Source organism: Corvus kubaryi, unplaced genomic scaffold (genome assembly GCF_017639235.1).
Source record: "Corvus kubaryi isolate FWS band 111438036 unplaced genomic scaffold, C.kubaryi_AGA036_p1.0 37392, whole genome shotgun sequence".
Lineage (NCBI taxonomy): Eukaryota > Metazoa > Chordata > Aves > Passeriformes > Corvidae > Corvus > Corvus kubaryi.
Window position 1 is genome coordinate 12,160,025 of NW_024581131.1, and position 21,555 is coordinate 12,181,579.

Here is a 21,555-nt window from a genome sequence, read left to right on the forward strand (position 1 = left end):
TGAACCTACTGTCACTCAGGAGCTTTTACTGGTTGTAGAAATGAAACTATCTGTTTTAATGCTGTACCTGTAATACTTCACAGGCTGAAGTACTAAGAAAATTTTCTGCAGAAATTGCTCAGGGCAAAATCAAATTCTCACTTAGTACAGGATCTTAATTTCACTCTTATGCTGGCAGTTGTGTGTGGTCTCTGGGATTTATGAAATACAGTGATTGAAAACTCTGCTGAAGAGATTGCTCTATGTGCTCCTGGACTGAAAATGAGGAGCATCCCTCATAACCAGGCCCACCAGAGAGCATCTATTCTCTACTGCCTCTTATTATCTGTCACTCAATTAAAAAAGACTTCTATCCTTGATTTCTTGCATCAGTTGTATTTTTATTTCAGGTTGTAAGAAATTCTATCTGCAAGTATATGATTTAGGATCTTCCCTCTGAAATGCTGACTTTAACTCATTGTTGGTATTTCTGAAACAATTCAGATGATATTCCAGGATGAAGGAACAATTTATCCTGCTCTTTTTCTTCATGTCTCATTGTTGTTTTTTAATAGAAGTATTTAAATGCCAAGTATTGATATTCTTCTATTCAGAAGGTCCCAACTTCATTTCCCACTTTTTTTTTAATATTAGTTACTATTGAGAGGTCACTGAGAATAAAATAAGCAAAATAAGAGTTGTATGACTTGAAAGCCGTACAACCTTCTCATTTCATGAACTATAGTGCAGAATAACTTCACATGTCTCAGAAATAAATTTACATCTCAGCTTGTAATAAGAGAAAGATTTCTTCTGTGTGTGACAGAACTGTGAACCTTTATATGAAAATTTGTCAAGCCTGATAAAAGAGCAGATCAGTTTTCACTGTGGCTATGAATTAATTTACAATGTTTCAGAAAGGTTCTATATTTTTCCCTTCTGCTCCAGAAAAATCAGTGGTTTTGGTGGTTTTTTATTTAGTTGGTTGGTTTGTTGTTGTTTTTGTTGTTTGGTTTTTGTTGGTGGTTTGTTTTTTTTTTCTATTTCTGAATTTAAAGGGCAATTTTCTCCATTACAGAGGCACAGATTATAAAGAGGGTGCTCAGGGATGGTGGCAGTCACCGGCAGCTACAAAACAAGGGAACTGACATTCATGAGAAGAGTCCTCAGACAGAAAACAAGAGAAATAGAAGAAACATTAAGGGAGAAGACAATGCATGAAGGAGAATTTGAAGACATGAAGAGGGATACGTTGAAGAAGTCGAGATGCAGAAAGAACGGGTTCACAAACAGAGGTGAAACCTGAGCAACTAGAACTTTGTATGAGAGATTTTGATAAAACCAAGATAAAAATAGCTAAAAGTAGATATGAAATAAAAAAAGTGAAACATCAAAGAAGGTTTTATTTGTTATTTCATATCTACTTTTAGATAGGAAACACTTGTTTCTTGTGACTTTCTTTTGTCTAGGAAAATACAAACTCTGAGCTAAGTTTTTCCTGGTGTTGACCATTAATAATAATTAATAATTGTACATTCACTGGAAGGAGCGCATGCTGCAGCCTTTCCAGCAGTAAAGGCAAGCGCAAATCTTTTTTCTTCACCCAGTCATCAATCTTCATGAAAACTGCAGGAAGTTGGTATTTTTAAGACCTTCATTCTGTTATTGCTGAGGTTTCAGTTTACCAATGGGTTAAAGAATGGGTCATTAGATTTAGATGCTCACATAAACATACACATAGCTGAATCAAATAAGCCTTAAGAAATAAGACAAATTGGGTGGAACAAATCCCAGTGGAAGAAGAGCTGGGGTTATTGAGTGGAAAGGAGATGAATGAGGCAAGACAAAGAGAAAACTGACTTTGTCATGGCTCCAGGACAAATGGTGAAAGAGGAGGTAAAACATATTGAGACAGTGTTTAATAGAAAGAGACCTGAGCAGAAGGCAGAAGAGACTGATTTATTGAAAAACAAGAGAGGAAGAGATAGGATGGGAAAAGGTTGTGTCTGACTGCTTCTGAAATAGGAAGGGGAAGATCTGGTTCCCCAGTGACAGGCAATATGGAAAAAGAAGTTTGGAGGCAGAAGAGAGCTCTGAAAGCAGGAGATAATGAGGAGAAAAGTGAGCATACACAGCAGTGGAAAATACAGCAGTGCAACCTGACTGAAGTGACAGAAGGCAGTGAGTACAGGCAGCCAAGGACAGAGATGCGGATATGGGGAAAGGATTGGCTGACATAAGGATGAACTGTGTGAAGACAATTGGGTAATGGGCATTAGATCACTTCTGCCTTGCAACTGTGTGCCAGGGCATGAAGACGAAGGCTGGAAGGGGCTGGCAGGCCTACTCAGCTATTTTGTGTTGTGGACACTGCCAAAGGGGCAGGTGGAGTATAACTTGTAAATGCTTTGTTCATGGGAGAAATATTGAATTATGTCTGGTAATTATACTGCGAGGGAACTGAAGATAATGATGTGCCTGTGCATCAGTGTCTCTGGGAGTATCAATTCATCATTTTTACCAGTCAAAGATGGTTGTGAACTCTCCAACAAGACATGGCTTCATCAGAGCAGGCTGGTATCAGCACTGGGATGGGATCAGCATCTTTGATGAGTCATGGAGTGGTATTCCAAGGGATTGCCAGCCCCTACAAGCAAGGGAGCCAGCTGGCTTGGGGGCCTAGAAACTCTGAAACTGCTTCCAGAGAGCAGATACAGCCCAGCAATCCAGACCTGGGAAGGGAGCAGACACTGAGCAAAATTAACACAATCATGAAAGTCGCAGCTGCTGTTCAGGAGGTGGGCAGCACTGAGCCCAGTGAGCACCATACCAATTTCAGCCAGCAGCTGCCAGGGGTCATACTTCATTTCAGAAATCCCATGTGTTGGTATGTGCAGACTATCTTTTCAACCGAAATTCCATATTACAGGAAACATCAGAAAATGGTGTCTTTCCCAGTCTGAAAAAACCATATCTATATTACTAAGATTTGGTCAACTTTGTTTGCCACATGTATTTGCTATTTGCAGGATCATAGGTTTCCAAGTCATAGTGAATAACTAAAAGGTTTTTGCACTTGGAAATTTGTGCATCATTGTTCAACACACATCACTGATTTGATAATGGACATAAAATCTCTCTGGCATGACTTGAGTCTTCTCAAATGCAGTTCAGGTAAAGGGGAAGAGACCCTCTGCTGACTCTGTTCCGTATCAGCAAAGGTGCAGAACAGACAAATACAAACTGAGTCAATAAGCTGCAAACATTCATCATTGATGTTTTTTGAGGGAATATTGCTTCCTCAATTCAAGAGAAGTTTCAAAAATTTCAACTTATGATTTACTGCACTGTATTTCGCCATCTGTAAATAGGAAACAGGCTTCTATTCTCTGAGATGCAATCCCAATAATTTTAGTGTATACATAGGCCAGAAGATGCCTATGGGTCTTTTCTTGTAGACAGCATGGAGGAGAAAAATTATTCTTTTTTGTTTGGATACAGCTTCACTAAAACCCAAGCTTTCTAAACTCACAAAAGATGACATGAAATGAAAAATAGTTACTTTTCTTCCAAAAGGCTTTTTCAGCTAATTTCTCCTCCCTCTTGCTATTTATGGTATCCCATTTCTTGACTTTCCCTATCATGTTCTCTGTGGTTACTGCAATGTCCTGTCCTTCACACAGTCAGAGGTTAGCCACAGTGACGTTACAGCAGCCTGCACAAGGACGATAAAAAGCAGATTTGCTTCTCTGTCAGCCACTGCTGAAACGCAGATGTTGGAAACTGTTTAAGATCATAGGGTTTGTTTCTTGCAGTGACAAGCTGGCAGGAGCTACTCTCCTTGTTACTTATCAGAAAGAAGTTAGCTGCCTTTAATATGATCTCTCCTTGCTGCTGTCTTAACTCTTCTTTCAGTATCTTTCTGGCATAGACCAAGTCTAAAATGTCATCTTATCATGTCACATGTTGTCATTTAGAAAGGAATATTTCTCTTACAACAAAAAATAGCCTTCTTTATCTGGTTTTAGGATGTAAGCACAAAATGGAAAATACAGAAAAAAAATCAACCCTTAACTGTGAGTACTATGTAACTGTAAGGTTATCTTTACTAGTACCATTACTGTCTCACATTTCAGGTATCTATAATGTATAATCATCCTTCTAGATATAAGCATTTTCCCTATATTATTTATGTGTTTAGTGTTATACATAGATGAGCTTTGAGACAAGGTTTTTATAGCAAGTTTCTGGTCTATGACAAAACAAATATAATGACCAAGCCCTTTCTGAGCAAGGGACTGTAGAATCATGGCCATCTGGAAGAGATCATTTACTGAAATAACCACTTTTGTTTTCTCCCATGGGTTTCATGGTCAATTCTAATCTGCAGCTCTGGATTTCTTATATGTAGGAGAGAAGTGTTAAACACAGCAGAACAAATCAGTATTAACCAGTGGTTAGATAGCTCAGGGAAACACACAGTGCTAGATGCAGTCTTGACAATCTTGTTCAGTACACAGCCTTGGATGGGGTAACTTTCCAAGGAAGATATACTGGCAGGTCAGTCCAGAATGCTCTAGGAGAGGTCTGATGAGTATGTCTGGACTAATGATAAAGACTTCTCAACTATAATTGGAAAAAAGTGTTCCACCTGCCACTGACTGCTGTTTTCTTCCTGTTCCCAAGCAGTGTGAATCTTGTAATCAATAAATAAATGGGACTGTATGGATCTTTTGTCTGCAAGAAGCACGTACAGCTGTGTGGGAAATGAAGGTGGAACAATATAAAACTCCCAGCTAAATACGGTTAGAACATTTGAATAAACTGTGTTAAGCTCCCTTAAGAAAATCACAAGTTAACTATTAACGAGTCTGCAAAGCTGAACAGGGAGTAGGAGACCACACAAGGCGGTAACCACAAAAGAGTGACTAATTCTGTGCAGTCGTGACATTCAATAAACAGCAGGTTAGAAGAGGATGCGCTGGCTAAATATAATATATTAGTGTCACAGCTGCCACTGTCTATATCGCTTTTCTCCTTGTTTTCTAGATGAGATTAACTGTATTATCTATAAATAGATCAGACTGTTCAAGTCCTTTACCTACAAATAGCACACACAGTTCTCCACAAAGCACCTTGCTCAGGCTGATCTGAGCAAAAGGAAGGATGTGTTGTGTAATGGTGGAGAAGATGATGGTGAAAGTTGGTGGTTGCTGAGACTGAAATCTTCCACGCAGCCACAGACCTGCGACAGCAATGGTACAAACTTTTTCCAGACTTTGCCATTATTGTTATTTTATGTTGATCTGCGTGAGCTAGCCTTGCAGGTGAAATATATATCTATAAACCTTGGCATCTTATTTCCTTGGTTACCAAGTGTGACCTTGATACTACTTCTAGTTTCTAGCCACTAGAAAATATATTGCATAATCATATACCAAGACAAATGTATGCCCTGAAGTAATCAAACCTGCTGGAATAAAATGAAATAGTTGAGAATACAGTGAGGTATTTTCCAGCAGGGAGGAGAGCCACTCCCAGCAGTTGGCAAAAATCATCCAGAAGAAAATAAGTGTGTATTTATAATCTTGCATATATCTTTTCTATCAGCACTTTCTGTGGTTCTGCTGCTTAGTTGGGTCTCATAGTCCTCTCCACACAAAATCCTGTAATCAATCTCTGATAGCCATTATTGTCAAAAATCATGAACCTCTTTAAAGCAAAGTTTCTTCCAAGCAATATTATTCCCTTTCCCAGAATCATACAAGAGTCTCAGTTTGCATTTCATGCTTCAAGGATGACTTTCTCCTTCATCAAAACAAGAGTAATACTTGCCTCTTCTCCCAGTTTGAAGCAATTCAGAAATCCATCCTCCCTTTCTCCTTCCTACCCTTTTCAATCCTCTTGCTTCCTTTTCCATGTTACAGAAGGTTGCATTCAGAGCCCAGTGGAACAAGGTAAACTCCAGGCCAGAAGCAGTCTTAGAAGAAAGCCTTTTGTACCCAACACCATGGTCGGCCAGGTTGTGCTCTTTCATGAACAGAAACAATCCCCAGCCCTCCACACCCCTGCCTTGGGGCCCAGGGAAGCTGGGTGGTACAGTTCCATCAGAGGTGCAGCACGTTGCTTCTGCCAGAACAGCAGGCAGGATGTCAAGGCGCAAGATTCCTGGGCTTTGGTCACATGCATCTGACCAGGAAAAGACCGAGTTCCATCTCTGTCTGCTTCCTGCAGGAGTGCTGAAAGGAGCTACAAATGCATTTGTACCAGTGTAAAATTCTCCCTAATCTTTGTCTTGTTGGCATTATGCTGTGCTAGAAAATATATATTTATTTTACAGTTTAATTCTAAAGGGAGTCAGGAGAAGTTTCATGAAGAAACACAGATACTCCTTCATTTTAAAAATATGTGGGAACAATAAGTTGTTACTCGTTGAAACAAGTACTTTTTCTAGATCAAAGTGCTGTCTATTTATATTACTAGTTTCATTATGATACTCTGATCTAGAAAACAGATAAAATATCTCAACCATTACAAAGTAGCAAACTCAATTCATTATTTTTGAAATAAACACAGCTCTTTTGTCATGGAATATGGCAGTAGTAGTAGTAGTAGTAGTACTTAAAATTTAGGGAACAAATAGTAGCTAAAATTTAGGGAACAAATACATTAAAGTAAAAACATCCTATGCTAAGTGGAAATATCGAAATTCTGAAATGAATTTGTGCAACACTAGTTTTCATTTTATTACATTTTCCTGGGGAATATTTACTGAAATTTGGAAGTCCACAAAAAGTGTTCTTTTGAGACATTTTCCTGCCAAGCTGTTTTAATTACGCTTTCTGGCCAGTGCTGTCCTGGAATTTTACTTTACAGATCCTTATGTGAAGTATCCCATTCTGCATGGAAGTGGAGAAATCCTCATTCAGCTTTATAGTTGCAGTGAAATCAGCTGTTCATACTGAGAGGTTAGGCATGTCACTAGAAGCTCAACAGCGTTTTTGCCTCCTAAAGGCCAATGATCAGTAGCAGCCCTTGTCTCACGCCAAGTTCAAATCCAGGTGCTGGGGAGCCTTTACTACCTACAGACACTACTCTGAAGATGGTGAAGCTCCCAGCCCTTGCTTCTAGAGAAGCTCTGCTCTGTACCATTTCAAGTATCCATTAGCACCCATCCAAGAGGGTGGATGACTTGTACTGGAGGTAAACTGAGGCACGAACTAATTGTCCTTCTGAGGTGGTAAACATTATCCTGAAATTACAGAAGTCTAAAATATTAGTGTTCTCTTTGGAAGAGAGTTCTGAATTTGGTATCCCTTGCAGCTGGACTAGAGAGGCTGTCTTCATAGCTTCTCTAAGAAGTCTGAATATCAGGGCACATGGCAGACAAGATGGAAATCAGGAGACCTACTCTTGCCTCCTTGTATCTAATCTTCCTGCTCCTTACCACCTGGTCAGTGTGGGATGTCAGGAAAGCAAACAAGCTCCAGGTATATATGAGATCTGAGGGGCTGTCTCCAGCTTGAGACAGCTCAGACTCCTCACATGGGCAGTCTGACTGATTGTCTCTTCAGCAGAGCAGCATTCTCATTACAAAGCAACATGTGAATCAAAACATTGTCATTTATTGATCCACAAATAGTTGCTTATAAACATTTTAGGCTGTACAGAAATCAATGTCCGTGCTCCTGGAGGCCTTCATGTGGCTTCAGTGGTCCCAGATTCATAGGCATGGAAGCAGAAAACCATGCCATTGCTTGTCATAGCCTGAAAAGCCTGCAGCCATAAGTCAGAGTCTGGAGTTTCACACCAGTCTCACAAGGAAGACCAGAGACACTCAGTTCTGTGGGCTACTGGCCCATCTGCACATCCATATGAACAAGGAGTAGGGGAGCCCAGTGGTTTTAAGCCTTGGACTATTTTCAGGGAAGGCAACTACAGTCTCATCATCCTTAGCAGCAGCTGAAGAAAACTGACATCCTTCCCATACAGAGAAGTATATCTCGGTGAAGGTTTTCAGTAGCCCTGTTTCTTTGACTGGATTAAGTCTCTGTCTTTTTCTCTGCATTTTGAGTAACTATGCTGACAAAACTAGTTTATCGTTTAAACCAAACCTCAGTCTAAGGCAAAAATACACTGAAGTAATCCCAAGAGGTCAAGGAACTCATTCACTCGATTACAGAGTTACCAAAGGCTTTGTGTGTGGCTACTCTTTTATCATTTTTGGGCAGGTTTTCCCACCTTCATAAAGATCTCTGCAGCTTCTATTTAATGTAATGACCTTTAGAGAAACAATGGCAGAATTTCACAAGGGCACAGAGGCACTCAGACACTTAACCATTTTGGGAGAGTCATGCAAGTGATAAACTCACCGATCTGAAAGATAAAAGAGGAAGATGATGCAAAGTAATACTAGCACAATAGCATTCACCAACCTGTGTCCTCAGGAGCATGCTAATACAATAAGTAGCATTTTCATCAACTCATGGTGGGTATTATCCCCACTATGAGAAAAGGAAACTGGGAAGAGAATCACAAAAAGAGCTGAAAGGATCTTTCCTGCAAGAAGTCTGCAGGAAAAAAATGAGAGATGCCCTGAGGTTTTATTCTCAGCTAGTGTACCTCTAGTTTTGGACTCAATGACATTTAAAGTAGTATTGTGTCATGTTCCACTATGATGTCACTTAATGCCATCAGTCAGGATGTGAGAGGCTCTGTGTAAATGCAGCAGAATTAGACCAGCAATTCAAACATCTCGCTCAGTTCTATGAAATTTTCTTTCAGTTAATTTCTCATTCACCAGGTAATCGTATTTTCATGCTATTTCATGTAGGAGAACATGAAAAACAAAGGCACAAACTTAAGACAGTTGATGATTTTTTATATATCTGATAATTGCACATTGGATTGAGGATCTATCACACTGTTTCCATACCTACATAATTTGCCGTTTACCTATTTGGGTCAAGAATTACTGACTTTCAGTTCATAACATCTCTATTGCATTTACCAGTGTAAAAAGATGAAAACGTTACTGAGACCTAGATGGTTCCTGACCCTTGGAGTCTTTGCTGTGGTAGGAACTACAGTAATACAACTCCAGAGTCACCCTGTTGGTATTCCAGTTTACCAAAGTCAAAGTATGAGTCGTGCTTCCTGCTGTCAACAGTGCGTTGGTCATCCACGGGGATTTGCCCTCGCAAGAGTGAGAGCTGGCTTTGCTACCTGACTTCCTGCTGGGAGACAACACTGTCTGAGGAACCAAAAGTCTGCTGAAGAATGCCCTCTTTGGTGTCTCTAGCCCTGGCACTGGAGCACTGGTCTTGTTTTTGTGCCCTGAGGGGCAGGGAGTTGATGCAATTCATGCTACAATCGCTTCCGCTCCTGGGTGAGGTTTTACTGACTTGGCCTTCATCTACAGCTTATGTTGACAGGAGCTGATTTAAGGATTAAATATAGTTGTGCCTTGGTGTGACTATTCACACATACAAGGAAGGTGATGAAAAATAAATGAAGAGTGTATTATAGTTTTTTTACTTTGTAATATATTTAAAAGCTATCTCCCACTGCTGTTCTCTTTTTCCAAATTTGACTGGAAGCTGGGACCTAATTCTCCGCTGCTTTGCATTTAACAGGGGAAAAATGCTGCTATCACAAGTTAGGTTTCTGCAACTCCCAGTTTTTAAGTATGTAAATACAAGGGTTTTGCTGAGAATCAGACCTAGACAGCAAGATTTTTAGCTGAAGTCAAATGAGCTCTTCTGATTTACCCAAAATGATTACCCCAATTTGGTCTTTACTCCAAGCTTAATGTGCTTCATGTTTGAACTTCCCAAAGAAATCTGACAGTAACTGACTGACAAGCCCACAGCTGCATAACAAAGCAGCTTGCACTTTTCATTTGAAATCATATTTAGTTAAGAAAAGCAAATTCTTCATTCATATGAGCTATCCAACAGAGGCATAGAGAAAATAATACAAAGAAAATCATGGATAGCTTTTGCCACATGTCCATTTAACTGTCACTTGAAGACAGAATCTTAATTATCACTACAGTGATTATTGATTAATGCTAAATATTTTAATTTCAGCTTTCTGGATGGTTTTGATGGTCTTTGTCAATTGTGAATTATCAGGTATTTGCTCCAAAATACTAGATACCAATGAACTCAATGCTTCCTGTTCATAAACACCTTTCTTCCCTGTCAGTGTTCACAAATCCTACTTAAATAAAGCTTCACCACTGTATTATATACAAAGATTCTCAAAAATTATTTGTCTGCATGCAATAAAGCTCAATATTTTCTCAGATTAAGAGTAGGCTTCAATTAAACCTCACATATACTAGCATTTTTCATGGCTTTAGTTGGTCTTGTCCCATTTTGTTTCTCTAGCTGGGGGTGAGGTGCTCTCTAAGAACCACCCAGTACCTCACTATGAGTTGCCTAAAAATGCAAGATGACTACAGAACGATGCAGGCTTTCTCCAAGAGAGTAAAAACATGCAAATAGCATCTAAAATAGTGATACCACGAAAATCCCAGACAGCTCATCTATTTGGCAAAGACAGACTCTGTAAGCAGGAAAGTCACAGAGGTTAGGAGTTTGAGTGATTTCAAATGAATGTGTCCAGCCAGCCACACTACACTTTAAAGACAAAAATGGTATATTAAAAAAGCAAGGCTGTTTACAACTTCAGAGCATTTTAGATAATAAGCTCTAGTGAACTAGCAAATCAAGACAATTTGTTTTGCTGCAAGAGCTACTATGAAACAGATTTCAAAATGTCTGATTCGAATACAATGAAAGAGCCTGGTGAACTCAGCAAGACAATGAAGTTCTTAAAAATGAAGGAGACTTGAACAAATGGATCTGTTCGTAAATGCTGTATAATGTTTGAGAAACAGTCAGCTCCCTGATTATAAGAACACTTCACTCTGATGACAGAAGGCTTGCTGATCATCAACTTGTCACAAAGATGCAATTTTATAACTCAAACCAAATATGGATTTGTTTTTTAATCCAGAGTCTTATAGACCTCCTTGAATGTAAACGAAAGACTTTAAAATGCATATTGTGCATAGAGATACTTACAGGGGTGAAGCAGCACCCAAAAGCTTTATAAAAGAAGGAGCTCTTTGGTATGTATAAATACAATACTATAAAAGAGGATTTCTCCATATGGAATAGCACACCCAGAATATAAAGAAGAAAACTTTAACATTTTAGTTATCAATGCTAAGTGCGCCCTATTTTGGAGAAATTATTTTCTGAGTCGTTTTCAAATTGATCAAAATTATCTACAAAAATCATCTGCCTTATCCTGGAAGGGAAAAAAGTTGAAAAACTAAACAAAAATCATTGTGTATAAATTAAGACATTAATTAGAGCCCTGTGTGGTAGCTCAAGCAGGTGCAATTATCGGGTAAAAGTCAGAAACTTCTTGCCCCTCTCTCACCAAAACAAGCAAACAAAGCCAAAAGCAAAAGGGAATATTTCAGAAGAGATTCCAATGCCCAAGATTAAAACACAGTAACTGAGAACATGTGAAAGGAGAGAGGATAGGATGGAAAACCCAGTGACAGCATATTTCAAACATGTTAGGGCCATGGGTATGGGAACCTTTGGAGGATAGGGCATTAGAAGGCAATTATTACTGGATCATAAAATGGCAAAATAACTCTCATTATAGCAATTAAAAGATTTTTCCCCCAAAACTCTGGTACTCATGAAATATCACCTGGTAATTAAAACTATATTTACTAATTGGTCACATAAGAGACAAGCTACTGAGTAAAAAAAAAAAAAAAGAAAAAAAAAGAAAAGGAATCAGAACTCAGAAATGTATCTTAATTAGAAGGAAAATAAAAATTCTTTCGTATCTTCATTGAAAGAAACTGTAGCAAACAGATGATTTCTTACCAAGAGGAAGGGGGTCAGCTGGAGAAGGAAAAAGGGGGTCATTCAATATAAATGTATACTGCTTGCTTATGTTATTTAGAATATTTTCAGACAAGAGATAAACTAGGCTAGCTTCATTAGAAAGTCTAATGCAAAGGCTGAAGTTTCCATGATCAAGATTATGTCTAGAATATATGATTCATAGCTGGTTTTAAAAGAGAAACTGCATAAAAACTATTAAGTTATTTAGTCTAGACTGTAAATATGAAATAACAGCAGAAGACTGAGATGAGATCATGCACATGACAAATACTTGCTCCAAAACTAACTGTCAGGCAGGATTCAGTACTATCTAGTTTACAGAATATGTATTTCCCTATTGTTATCTCACAAAATACATAATATTGCCCCAGATGTCTATATGAAATGCAAAACATAAGGTTTTCCTTCATACATACAATATGGGAATACTAGATGGTAAAAATATTTTGAAAATCCATCTTGAAAGCAATAAAAAATTGTTAGAGGCAGAACTTGAACAGAACTTATAGACATGTGTATTGGGAGTCAGTCCATTCCGAAGATTTAAGATGGGCATGAGGAAGCTACACTTGCTGCTGCTCTTTGTAGGAAAAAAAAAAAAGCAATCTAAAAACCATGGACCCAAGGAACAGCTCCCATTATATATCCCTGGGAAAAAAATTGTTAGTGCAGCATCTAATAATGGAAGACTTGACATATTCTGTGAGAGTAGTGCCAAGCAAATTCTCCAAAATGGACAAAAGAAAGATGACACAGCAGAAGGACTGAGCTTATGGAGAAGATTTGATACAGAGGGTACAATCTTTTAAAAAGAAAAGAAGCAAAGAACATCCCAAGGAAAAAATAATTGAATTGGGTAGCTCTCCTTCTCTGATCTCCTATACTGCCTTCCTTCCAAAGCATTTTCACCTCCTCCATACTAGCAAATATTCAGCTCCACAGTAAAACCTACTGGAAAAGGTTAACTATTCATAAAACTTGAAAACAGAGGACAGCTACACTCAATATGTAGTTATGTAGTCTTAGTCATGTAGAAAGCTGTCTTAATGGCTACCACAGTAACTGCAATGGAAATGTTTTTATTTCAAATGGATAAAAATAAATATTCTTAATTTTGAAGACATTGTTTTAAATTTTTTTACAAAAATACTACTTTCTTTGTTTTTCTGTTTCTTTTTGGACTCAAGTGCTTTAATTTACAGAGGACAAGTAGTTTATCTGCAAAGACATGCAAAGGAAAATGAGTTTAGTGGGACAGATCAAAACCAACTTCTTTCCTTCATCATCTTGGCTACCCAGATTACTTTAGGACTGTTACCATATGGGTGGAATGGTTCAGAAGCACAACATCCTTATTTATCCTGATGCTTGAAGGTGAAAATTGCAGCTGCATATATGCATTCAAAGCATTAAAGTACAGACCAAGTCAGTGAAAGTTCTTAATTATTTAAGAAATGGAGATGATAGATGAAAATACGGAAGTAAACACAGCCTGGTCAGAAAGCCTGACACATTTCAGGAAAAAAAGGACTCCAGTTTCTGTCATTGGAATAAGACCAGACATGAGCAGAAGCTGTTTGTACCACATCCAGACCTTCTACCTGTAAATTTGCTTTGCAGAGGCATGAAGAGGAATTAAAACAGGTGAGGGAGGCACCCTTGCACTGCAGCTCTGGTACTTGCTACCAGGATTGCTGCAAAATCTTGTCATCAGCAAAACTAGGAATTTAGAGTTTAGTTTTCTACACAAGAACAAACTGCACTGGGAATGACACAATTCCAATCAATATTGATGTACCCTTCCAAATATCTCCTGGTTTTACAGTCTACAAATTAAGCATCAATGTCAGCTTTTAGATGTCTGTTTTCACACCTAAAGAAACCAAGAAGAAAAAAGAATAGTGATACAGTGTGGGATTAGATAACTAAACATTTACCAATTTCAGACAGTTTCTGTGTCTTGAAGTATTTTTTGTTTCAAAGCAAGGATGAAGAAGCAGTATTAATGGTAAGGCAAAAAAAAAATGCACTTCTATCCTCTAAACAATTCAAAATTAAATGGGATATAGTTTATGTTGTCTCTTTTGCGGTTACGTTCTGTTCAGACAAGGCTAAATAACCTTGACATTAGGACTCCAAACTATATTTGTGAGATCAAGTTTCCATTCCCAGCCTCTGCTGAAGAACTGCTGTATCATCTCAAGCCAGGCTTTTTCCTTCTTTGTGGCCTCAATTTCCGTCTGTACACAAGGGGTAGTATGACAGTCATACTCAGCTTCATACAATTTATTACATTTTAAATTGCAAGGCAGACAAGGAATCTTGCTGCTTGTTCATGTAGAAATAAAAACAATCCTATTTTTTTCTTGCAGCTATTCCAAGGGTTTTGTTGTTGGCTGTGCCTCTGAATTTGTGCTTAGAGCCTGTACTGCAAGTGCTGATACATCAGGATGCAAGGTGATCTCGCAGCCTGTATAGAACCAGGTGATATCCACAGTCATCCGAAAAAACTCTGCCCCTCTCACACGCATGCTAAGCCACCTGTCTGCATTGGTCTGGCAGTCAAAGGAAGTTCAAAAAATGCTGCTGAGAAATTCTTGTGGTATTATCTGAACCATATCTTGTGAAAGATTCATTTCAGTAATTCTATTACGACCGCGAGGAGTTACGAGTGCATGAACTGCAAGTTGCCTGCCATACAGCCTCTCAAAAACAAGAAAGGAATTTAAAAGGTTTGTGACATCACTGTTCTGCAGTTGTAGTGCATTCCCCACCTGAGCACAGAACTGATTTACTTCAAGCAATGAAAAACATGCTCCGGAGTCATGGAAATTGCATGTCTCCCATGCAAGGGATCCAAACAAGAAAAACGGCTGTGGAAAATTGCTGCAAACAGCGAGCCAGCCTCTTTTACAGTATGTTGTATTATGTGGCATAACACTGCAAACTAGGCTTTGAAGAACAAATCTGCCCTACCAGCTGGACAGTGCCAGCATCTGTCTTGCCCAGCTCTACTATTCTAATGATCAGTGACAGAATCTAGTGTCATTATCGCTCTTCCACTGTGTCATCCTCAACTCTTGGGCTAAAGACCGTCTATCAGTATCCTTCAAAAAAGCTACCAGTAGTGCTGTTCTACACATGTTCTTGATATACAGAGATGAACTGAAGTCTTAGAAATAGCTAGAATAATCTCTAATATAATTAATTCGGCACTGACCTCCCAGATACTCTCCGATGCAGAGTTAAGAATAGAAGACATTTTCACAGTACTGCTTCGAGACAATTGTTTGACAGGAGGCTGTTTATAGGACTGTTATTAGACCTAATATTAAAGATGAAGGCGAAAAATATCTTTTGTGCAATAAATGGTCAAAAATAAAGCAGAAAACATTTTAAATTCTTTTTTTCTGCAGTTCCTTTCTGTTCAGAAAAGGCTGAATGACCTTGACAGCAAGGCTTCAGACCGTACTTGTGAGATCAGGTTTCCATTCCCAGCCTCTGTTGAAGAACTGTAAGACTTAAGAAGCCTCTGCTGTTGCACAAAGATTGAATTTCATTAACATGAAACAAACAACCCAGGGTTCAGAATGCTGCAAAATAGATCAAAAGGTTAATTCTTCCTTTGATGGAACAAGAAAGAGCTTTTAATACGTCAGCATGCCCACAATGCTGACAGTAATAGGGGATTGTGAGTTTGTCAGTCGCAGGCTGAAAGGTGATAGCATTAGTCACTTAGAGGAGATCTGGGCCTGAATCCTGCCGGGTGACAAACATGTGATAAAGCACTTTCACTGACAAACAGCAGAATGCATAAAACACATGAAGATTTCATTGCCAGAGCACAGTATTCTCTAATGGAAACAATAGCCCTCTGAATGCAGCTTTGTTCTCAGAAAAACAGCCCCACTGGGTTTTGGTTACTATGCTGGTGCTCCATCAGCATCTACAAGATTGCATCCCATGCAGGCAAAACCTAATTACAAACCCTCTTTTTTCTTGTACATCTTTACCTTTTTCCCTTTCTGGGGTGGGAGAGGAGGTGCAAAGTTGCCAGATTTTTTTCTAAGATCTGCCTATTAGTTCTAGATATTTTCCCAAGGTGTTTTTGTCCAAGTTGTAGAAACACTTTCTGAAGTTGAAAGACCTTCAGTTCATCTCTTACCCACAAGGTAACATAACAGTCTCCTACTGGAATAAAAGCTGGACAAAGCATTCTTTTCTCTTTGGGTCATTTCCTACAAACATACTGATGTTTGGGATTTTTTCTTGGGTAACTGGGACTTTCAGAATTGTCAAACTAATGATATTTCTGCTTTTTTTTTCCTCTTAAAAATGAAAATATTAAAAGTTTCAATGTTCCCAGAGAGAAATCTTAGGTTCCAATACATGAAGCTGAAGCAGAGTATTTTGCTCCATCTCAGCACAGTGTCGAACCACAACTCCTTAGACTGGCATATGCTTCATGCCCACACTCTCCCCTGGAGGCTGAGCTCTCCTTCAGCTTACAGCTTCTGTGAGGCACAGTGACTGCCCTCCTTGCTCTTTTCCGTAGTGCAGGTACCATCAAGTTTGACAGACAAATCCAGGGACTGAAAATAGCTCTCTAAATCCATTTTATTGCTTGAAAAAATGTTCAACTGTTTGATTTTTTCCCCCCCTCAATGAAAGCTGTCTGCAAAAAGAAACTCTTAGCAAATCTGTTCAGCTGAAATCTCTTTCTCCATCAGGCGTTTCCTTTAGATTTCCTATTTGAGTCCAGGATTTATTTTTTTATTTCTAGTGAATTTTTTTTTTTATTCCTACCCTATTTAGAGATGGGCCTGTACTGCTAAGGTGTCACAGCTGCTGGGGAATAAGACAGCACAGGACAGGATGGGACAGGAGAGAAAGGGAATTCTGCTTTACCAATGCATCAAGCTATTTTCACACAGAATATTTAGATCTCACTTCTCAGTTTGGAAACCAACTTGTAAGCTTCCACTGGGGTTATGGAAAAAATGCTTCTGTGCTTAACGCCTGGCACATGTGGCTGCTCCTCCTCCACTATATTCCAAAGATCCTCCACTTGAACATGTATGTGATATCACATACTGGGAACTGTAGTCTTTGCAAGCTGCCCTCCACAAACACAGTCAATGTTGCCATCTGCTTTATTTTTTAAAAGCACTGATTCTTGCAATGTAAAATATTAGTGCGCCTGCTGTCCACAAGTCTGGAAAAAGGTAGAGGAGAAGGAAGTTCTTAGATAATAGCTTCCTACACCATCATCTTTTTGAGTCTTTAAATGGCCGGTACTATCATGCAAAGAGAGATGATACCTGCATTCATCTTCAGATACATCTGAACAATCTTCACCTATAAAGTGAGATAAAGATTTCCATTATTTAGGCTGTTGGCAAAACCAGCTCCAACGTTTACTGTAACAAAATCCCAAGCTTTTTGCAGCTTCCTGATAACGCTGTAACAGATATGCTGTTTCTGAAAGAACTGTTATCTTCAGGATGCTATTCCCACTCATTGCTGAATCTGGTTTGTAGGAGACACTAGCACATTTTGAAAACAAATCCAGTCCTTTATGGAAAAAGACTTAGTTGATCTCCTTCATCTTTTACCATCAACTATGAGGGATTTTCCCCTCTCTTTCAGCATAACTTAGTCAGATACTTTATCTCAGCTCTCAGTCCAGATTCAAAGAAAGGAAAACAACTAGGAACCTAGTTGCAACCTCACTGCAGAAATGCTGCACACCAAAGAATACACTGACTTCTCTTAGGGAGAAAGAGGTCTGAAAAAGAGGACTGTGGGTTTGTTCCATTGGTAGCAGAAGACAGTTTTCATTCAACCTGATGTTTTAAAGTATATTTAAAGAACAACAAGCTATCCCCATCAGAATAATTTTTAAACAATTGCATCAACCCACTGGGTCCCTTAAATCCCATAGTAGGAAAATGTCATTAGGAAATAACACAACTCTAGCTGAGAATACATTTATAGCCAAGTACAGGCAATAAGAGCCTTTGCCATTTCGGTCAAAATATTGACTCTGCAGGTGCTGCTCTGCACAAAATAGGACCTGGTTCTGAAATTAAAGAATCTGTCTGGTGCATGAGCTTTAACTCTGGCAGGGGAATCGAAGGTAGATAAGACCCTTTCTAGCTTTTAACTCCGGAGTGAGCAGAGGTCAGCTTCTTTTCAAAAAGCTTCAGGGCATTCTGTCCACAGATTCCTTTCAAACTATTCTTCTAACCTGGGACAGATGGACTGCATTGGGTCCTATCTCCTCCCACTGCTATCTTCAATATATCACTCAAGCCAAAGGCAGCAATCAGAAAATAAGTCCATTGTGTTCATTCGAGCAATGACAGCACAGGAGCTGGTTGTGAGGCTGGTGCGGAGGGCATATCCATGGCACCCCTCCCATTCAAAGGAATCATGTTGGGGACTGATAATCTGGCCCTTCATTTTCAGGTGTAATTCACTTTTGAAATACAGTATTTCCCAGTGGAAAGACTTCTTACCTAGATCAACCTTCACACTCCTGGCAACAAACAAACGGGGCTCAGCAGAGCTTCTTACCATAAGAAGGGCTTAGCTCAAGCACAGTGTCTGATCATGCCCCAAACTGTGCTGGACACCTCACAGCACTGACCCTGTGCCCCAGAAGCTTCAGCTGTACACCACATCAGGTACAGCAAAGAGGCAGGAAGCAGTGGGGGGGAAATAAAACAGGAAACAACAGGAATCCAAGAGCAACACATCAGATGGGATGTGGGCACAGCTAGGCCCGTTGTTCCTAATGAACCACAACAGAGCTCTGGTTGCCTCCTGTTTGTGGAAGATTCTGTTCTTGTGGAGAAATTTGAGCATGACGAGTGACAACAGGAAGGTATTCTTGCCATGCTGAGTATACAGCCATCCCACTGACTATTGTATAGCACAGAGATACGTCCATGTTTAAAATTAGCTCCACTGGGTACAGTGTGCAATATTGATCTCACAGAGTGGAGGTCGGAATGGGAGCAAAATCCAGCTAAGGAGCTGGAGAAAATGAGCTTATGCTGGGCTCTGTGCTGCACTGAACCAATGGCAAAATGAGGCAGTTCAAATCTAGCTAGGATGCATCTCTGAACATGCCACTAGTGCCCTCAAACTAGGTACACCCAACAGACAAAGAGACTTCACCTCCTCCCCCTCTCACTCACAGATGCACACGTGATTTGTCAAATTTCCATCTTCCTTCCACAGCTCCTCCTGGGTCAATCCACACCACTTGCCCCACAAGGTCGAGTTCTGGCAGAAGTATGACTAAAAAATTCTTTTCTTTCCAGAGAGGTCTGTCTGGAACCATGGAGCCTCGTGTGTTGTGGGGTTTTTTATCTTAGGACGTTTTATTAAGTGGAGAACAAAGCTGTACCTCTTCCAGTTCCAGGGTTAGTACAAGTATTGTTATCAACTGGGAATCTCTACATCACAGTCTGTTGAGGGGTATGTACATACCCTAACAAACTTACTAAAGAGGATCTCACAAAAAACATGGGGTACTATTATTCTTGGAGAGTTTATTTGTTCAAGGAGAGTCATCATCAAGAGGAGAAACCCTTAATGCCTGGGAGCTCCTAGCTTCAGTTCTCCAAGCTGGGAGCTTCAGTTCTCCAAGCCAGGGTAGCAGGTTATTTCTCCAACCCTAAATATGTACAATGGCAAATACTCAAGTAATGTCATCATTAATCTGAGTGGACTGTGGGGAAAAAATTTCTTGTGCCAACACCTAGGTACCTAGTGTCAGACATTAAATCTATTTGAAAGGCTTCTACATAAAAATAGCCACAGTTCCATGCAGCAGAATTCTCAAAATTTGAATGTAAGGTGCTCAGCATTAGTTTCTGGCTTGAAAAATATTGACCTCAGATTGAAAACTCAGAGGCAGAATCAAAAGCAAAAGTGCAGTATTCACAACTTGCTGATGAAGTATTCACATCTGGATATTCCCTCCTGACTACAGCATACACAGTAAAAGTGTTCCATAAGACTCCCAAGCAATACGACTACAGGCCCATTAAACCTGCAGGGGTTTGAAGGACAATGTCAAAGAATCATAAAATTTACAAACCCTGTTAATTAACATCCTGCGTATATGTCTGCCAAATAAAGGATTATTTTCTTTGACTCATCCAGTTTTAAAATGGATGAGGAGATCCCATTTTATTGCAAAGGATCTCTAATTAATGTTCATTTACAGCTCTGGGGAGCTAATTCCAATTCTGAGCTGCATATACAGCATTGCACCATCAACCCCAAACCAGCAAAAGATATCTGAGCTGAAGAACAGCTATGTCTCTTTTGGTGGTATTCCCCTGTTTTACTCTTTGTCCTTCCTTTTTGATACTATCTGTAAGAAAACAAGACTTATTTAGTAGTTCATCTGCTCCTGCTGCATAATCCTCTGTGGCACACTGCTGGCAGTTGCAGGGATAATTATGTGACCAGGAAGGTTCTGGCAGCGGGTAGCGCCCAGTGGCAGGAATGAATGAATTTGAAAAGATTAGCTTATTTCCATGAAGAGTCCTTTGAGAAAGACAGAGGAATGGTGAGAAATCCCTAGGAAGGGATGTCTTTCCAATAAAACCACAGAATTTGCAGGCAGTACCCCAAATCTATCTACCCAGCACTGTCACAGCACTTTGACCAAGGGGGTTCTGTTTCCATCTCAAGATAGGGCTTGTAAGTTGGGCACTGCTAAAACGTTTTCAGATTCATGGAACTAGGTTTAAATGTTATTAAACACAGAAGACAGTTGAATTCCTTAACAGAATGTGCTTTCAACAGGGCTCAGTGTTTTCTTAAAGGGTTTTTGTATGGTAATGTGACATTTCACATCCCACATGTAGGCAATTATCTTTGAAAGAAAAATGACCATTTTTTTTATTTTTTTTGAGAAGAGCCTTTGATTATAACACATTTCTTAGGGAGCTGATATGCAAGTACAGAATGTGGATACAAAGCTGATTCAAGATCTGAAGCTGTTACTAAAGGTACTGGGCTTGAGGATGCCTTGGTGAGGAGCATTCAGGCAACATCAGACTCTGGCACCAACTGGCACCAGTGTAGTCTGTTGTGCCTGTAAATTATTTTGCAGTATCTCCCAGGTCTTCCACAACTAGATTGCTGTGCTCCAACAAGATTCCAAATAAATGACAGAAAAGAATAATTACAAGGCTTGTTGTTGCTGCTTACCATCTCAAAATTGTTTGGACACTTGTGTAAATGGGACATGCAGAATTAAACATAACATCTGCTTGTATTGGCTTGAGTGCAAATTCACTAATAATTCTTATTGTTGTCAGAAAGCATTATTCCTTGCTCCTACAGCAATGAAGTCAGTGGAGTTTTTACCACAATTATATTGGGAACAGGAAGAGGTCTTTTGTATAGAGGCTTAGAAACTGCAGTCTAAGACATATTATCTCCTTCCATGTAGCACCTTTGCTGTGTGAGTGGAAATGTTTCTTTTGCTTTTGCACACAACCAGCAGCAAAAGTTCCCCTGGCTGTGATGCATACAGAATTTCTGTGCACTGTGTGCCTGGTGTCATCCCCTGCTCAGGACAAATGAGATCAGTAGCATTCCCAGA

The 21,555-nt window shown here is 39.4% G+C and overlaps 1 long non-coding RNA gene across 1 annotated transcript in view; it reads left to right on the plus strand.

Annotated features, from left to right (window-relative positions):
• The window catches only part of LOC121669586, a 29,603-nt gene extending 19,371 nt beyond the window's left edge, over positions 1–10,232 (plus strand). The window contains exon 2 of the long non-coding RNA XR_006017811.1: positions 1,058–10,232. This is a non-coding gene — a long non-coding RNA (uncharacterized LOC121669586). The remainder of the gene's footprint in view (positions 1–1,057) is intronic.
• The last annotated feature ends 11,323 nt before the right edge of the window (positions 10,233–21,555 follow it).